Raw genomic sequence first — 5,348 nt, 5'->3', positions numbered from 1 at the left:
TCACAGTGTCAATATAGCAGTATAAACAGTGTGAATATATCAAAAATACACACAGAGGGGGGTGCACATTGATGAACATACATATCTTTACAGCTATACAACTGCAGTCTGTGTGTGTGTTTCCAAGTTAAAAACCTTGGTAAAGAATACTCTTGCACAGCTTTTTCCGTGTGTTGCCACTCTGCAACTTTAGGGTTGCGCTCTACTTTGCCACATCCAAAATGTCTATGTATATATGTCTACGTATATATGTCTATGTATATATGTCTACGTATATATGTCTACGTATATATGTCTATGTATATATGTCTACGTATATATGTCTATGTATATATGTCTATGTATATATGTCTATGTATATATGTCTATATATATACTGTATGTCTGTTACGTGTGGCCAGGAGGTAAAACTGTGTGTGTGTGGGTGTGTTGTTGTTTCTCCCCACCCCTCTCTCTCTCTCAGGTGAGACTTATTGTCTCGTCAGCTTGAGCTGACTTAAGGAGGTGTCTCTCTTCTTTTTCCCTGCAGGTGACCTGGTGAGGAGATTGAGCTCTGGTTTCCTCATGCCAGGAGTCCGTTGAGCCGTTTGGGTTTTGTTATTTTAGTTTTGGTTCGAAGGTTCGCTGGTAGTCCTGTTTTCGGTCTTTTCTTTTCATTTCTGTAGTGGGTTGTAGGCAGGTTTAGTTTGAGGGTGCATGCTGGGTGTGACGGCCATTGGCTGGCTCAGTGTTCTCTCTCTCTCTCTCTCTCTTCCAACCCTCTTTGTTTTCTTTTTCTTGGGGAATTATTTCATTTGTTTTGAATTAATAAAAAATATTATTGTTTTAGTGACAACTTTTGTCTTGTGTTCAATATGTTTCGGGCCTTGCAAGCCCTTGAGGTCCGGAACAATCTCTGTGTATATATGTCAATGTAATCTTAGTATTGTTTTTTTCTTTGTCAGCTCGGGTGTACCCCCCTGCCTGGACTAGTTGCTTCGCAGAGAACCCACAACCTAACAAGGTAATGTGCGATTTCTTCTGTATTTACAGTTTTTGTGTTGTATTTAAATCAATACTTACTAGGGGTGTGGAGTACACAATACTTAACTCGGTTTTGAGGTCATGATTCGGTTCATTTTTTTGATACAGTAACAAAATGCAAATTGTAAAAGGAACTTTTTTTAAATAACCAATTTAAACATTTTAGTCTAATGTAATACTGTATATTTATTTTTCAAAACTCTAAATTTGGCTTTAAATATGGCTAAACATGTTCTGTTTTTATAAAATTGGTGTTACAGAGAAATGATGATTATGCATGTTTTTATTTTTCCGTTTGGATGCTGTCATGAAGGCTCAGGCTCAAGCCACTGAGGGGGGGGGGCCATTAAACAAAATCTAGCAGACCACATGAAACCAGCAAGGAGGGGAAAACTGTAAACAGTTTTTGGAAAGAGTTGGTTGTGTGTAAATTGTTTTGGAAAGCCATGTAACTGTATTCACATCATCCATATGCTTAAATCTATATTTTATCATTCTGTCCTACAATCGACAAAATGCTTTTTTTTTTTTTTTTACAACCTTTGTGGCAATTTTAATTACAATATGCTATGCTATAGGTTTTAGGTGCTGTAAAGTTTAAATAACTATAACTACAGAAGTGATTCATAATTGTTTTTTATTCTCAAATAAATAGATAGAAAATGATAGGCCTCTATGCATACAGTTTAGGTTTAACCAAATTTGATGAGAGGTAAAGACTCCTGAAACAACAAAATGGATGGAGTGCGTGATAATGATTTATTTAGGACATCTTGTCTCGATATCCCATGGATGTTGAAATTGGGTTGATCAGGTGTTGTTCAAATGTAGGTCATTTGGACTTCTTGGTCGGACGTGTAGACCACGTACAGAAAAAGACGTCACAAAAACTTTCATTCTGCAACTCCGACTGAATTTGTACGTCACGTGAACGTCCAAACTGGAAGTTCGGCAGGACGTCAGAAACGGACCTCAATACTGTATGGCGTCCGAAAAAGACGTAATAAAAACTTTCATTCTGCACCTTCAGGAGAGCAGACTGCTGCTCCTTCACATACAGTTCATGTTTTTAAGAATCTGAGCGTCTTTTTAACCTTTGAACACTTTCACAGTGAGATACAAATCCTGTGTGCAGACCGAGTCCTGTTTGACTTTAGTTTCACTTTCAAAGACAAATACATAGAACATGAATAAAAACGTGCAGATCGACTGAAACCGACGTGATTTAAAGTCTTACATTCAATAAATAACTATTGTTTTAATTAAAGTCTGATGATTTTAATAACTGATGTGACTTTAACTGTTTGTGGTTTTCATAAAGGTGTGGTACGTCACAGAGGAGACCACACAAAGGTGACCAAATCTACAAACTATATTTCATATTGAAGTATAAGACAAACACATGAAACACATAACACTGATTCAAACGTGTTCTCACCTGTCGGTGTTTGAACTCTCCTGACTGTCGCTGCAGCAAAGTGTCAAAGTCCAAAAAGAGAGAGAGAGAGATTAGAGGGAGGCTCCTTCCGGTCACCTGAAGTTCAGGTGTCTCTGGACGATTTACAGCTTTATGTTAGAATCAGTTTCACTGTGATTTTATGTAACAAGTTATTTTACTTTTATCTTTAAAGACATAATTTCCATTTTTTATCTCAGAAAAGGAAGTACTGTATTTCTGACATGATAGTCAAAAAAACATAAAAACCAGATGATAGTGTTGCTTTAACTTCCCTGTACCTCAAGCAGCAGATTTTATTCTATAGATTGTGCAGATTGTGTTGTTGCACAGGTTTCTGGACAATATTTATTATATGCTACTGTCATTTGAAAAAAACACACCTGTGTGCACGCGGCCCAACAAAATGAACCATTGCCTGTTGTTTGGCTTTATTTCCAGCAGGGGGGAGTGTTGGACTCATAAATGTTGAGCACATCTACACTCTGTATCCTGTAAGATACCACAACAGTGGTCAGATTTCATGTGGCCCACAGCTTTGTTTTTATAATAAGTTATTTATGGCCTGCTAGGATTGTCACTGTATGGCTGGCAGATGTAGCTTTTTTGGTTGACATAATGAAGCATTAGAATGTGCTAGATGTTAACCTCTAATGACAAAACTGCTGGTGTTATAAGTAAGTCACAGTTGGAGGTGTTTCAAAGAAACACTTTGTGATCCTTTTGTGTTTCTTTGAAATACTTTCTAATACGTGTTTTCTTTCAGACAGTAAAATTTCATCATGTGTCCAGTACTTATTCTTTTTTTTTAGGTTGCCAGATACAGACGTGAGCACAGGTGTAACAGCAATCTTTCATCCATCCAATGATCCACATTACCACCACTATTAAGCAGTCAATTGGCAATAAGCAGTAACAAAGTTACAAGATTCACTCTTGAAGCTACGTAAAGCGTCAAAAAACTGTCTTGCTCCTTTGGCTGCTTAATGTACCTGAGGGCCAGGTGGCTGTGACATCACCAACAACAATGATTAAAGGAGCATTTCAGCATTTTTAAAGCTAAACTACTCTTAACATTGTCAGTATGGCTCTTATAACAGTAACAGTAACGATAACAAGACCTCAGACGTGAGCCATTGTTGCACTCAACACTTTTTTTCCTTCTCATGACTTGCATATTTGTAGCTATTGGTTAAGACAACAACTTTTTTTTTGGTTTTTGCCACAGAATGTTGTAAGGAGGTAAAAACGAACTGAGGTGCATTCAAAAGAGAAGTTGAGTAATTGTTGCATCTTTTCAGCATTTGAACCTGCCAACCTTGCCTCTATAGCACAGTATATAATTTAGGCATATATATTTAAGAGTTTAAACGATTACAGAACGGTGTAACAGCTGGTGTTTTCCATCTAAAAAAATATGAATTAATAATCAGAAGAACTATTAGAGTAGCTCCACATTTGTTTCTTGAAAAGTTGACACCACAGAAGTCACAGTTGGAGGTGTTTCAAAGAACCACTTTGTGATCCTTTTGTGTGTCTCTATAATATCTCTTGTGTTTTCTTTCAGACAGTAAAATTTCACCATGTGTCCAGATACAGACGTGAGCACAGGTGTAGCAGCAATCTTTCATCCATCCAATGATCCACATTACCACCACTATTAAGCAGTCAATCGGCAATAAGCAGTAACAAAGTTACAAGATTCACTCTTGAAGCTGAACCATCGAAAAAAAAAACTGTCTTGCTCCTTTGGCTGCTTAATGTACCTGAGGGCCAGGTGGCTGTGACATCACCAACAACAATGATTAAAGGAGCATTTCAGCATTTTTAAAGCTAAACTACTCTTAACATTGTCAGTATGGCTCTTATAACAGTAACAGTAACGATAACAAGACCTCAGGCGTGAGCCATTGTTGCACTCAACACTTTTTTTCCTTATCATCATGACTTTCATTTTTGTGGCTATTGATTAAGGCAACAACTTTCTTTGTTTTGTTTTTTTGTTTTTTTGCCCCAGGATGTTTTGAGGAAGTAAAAACGAAGTGAGGTGCATTCAAAAGAGAAGTTGAGCAATTGTTGCATCATGTTTCTTGTTTTTCTGAAAATGACTGAACTTTTTAATTATTTATATATTGTACCCATTTCTTACCTCTGAGCCACGTCTCATGCCTCTTACTGAGTAGACTTACCTGTGGCCTTGTGTCCAGCAAAGTCAATTCCCAGGGTGGTGTCAGTTCCTTTCCTTGTTAATTTCGTTGTTGGTTAAATTCTTTGTTCTTCTTTTGGTTCACCTTATCCTCGACACATTTGATTACACACAATTGGTATAATGTCTATTTTGGGTAATTCTATCCTCCATTGCAGATGTTGTACTTGAGTGTTGTAGTCTGGTCTACATTCCAACCCTCACCTCTGGTCATGAGCTTTGGGACCTCCCCCCAAAAATGAGATCACACAAATGCAGGGTGTCTGGGCTCAGTCATAGATATAGAGTGATGAACTCGGATATCTGGAGGGAGCTCGGAGTAGAGGAGCTGCTGAGCTGCCTCCTGGGCACCGACTAGGTTGAACTGGCAGACCTAGAGGTCACTGGAGGGACCATATAGCCCATGTGGCCTGGGAACACCTCCGGGTCCCCCAGGAGAAGCTGGAATGTGTTGCTGGGTAGAGGGATGTCTGGAACGCCACGCTTTACCTGCTGCCACCGCTACCTGACCCCCAGTAAGCATGAGGAAATGGATGGATGGAAGGACGGACAGAATTTATTGATAGTCTTTCTAAACTCAACAACACATGGCCTCCCACCGATGATCTATGTATTGCTCGAGGTTTCTCAAAGTTTTTCTTTGTCGCTGTCGTCAAGAGCTTG

At 38.5% G+C, this 5,348-nt stretch overlaps 1 long non-coding RNA gene across 1 annotated transcript in view; it reads right to left on the bottom strand.

The window, feature by feature from the left end:
* Positions 1-2,549, bottom strand: part of LOC113745376 (uncharacterized) — a 3,556-nt gene extending 1,007 nt beyond the window's left edge. Inside the window, exon 1 of the long non-coding RNA XR_003462119.1 lies at positions 2,462-2,549. This is a non-coding gene — a long non-coding RNA (uncharacterized LOC113745376). The remainder of the gene's footprint in view (positions 1-2,461) is intronic.
* Positions 2,550-5,348: the final 2,799 nt, after the last annotated feature.

Source organism: Larimichthys crocea, unplaced genomic scaffold, assembly GCF_000972845.2.
Source record: "Larimichthys crocea isolate SSNF unplaced genomic scaffold, L_crocea_2.0 scaffold692, whole genome shotgun sequence".
Classification (NCBI taxonomy): domain Eukaryota; kingdom Metazoa; phylum Chordata; class Actinopteri; family Sciaenidae; genus Larimichthys; species Larimichthys crocea.
This window is presented reverse-complemented; position numbering and strand designations above follow the sequence as displayed.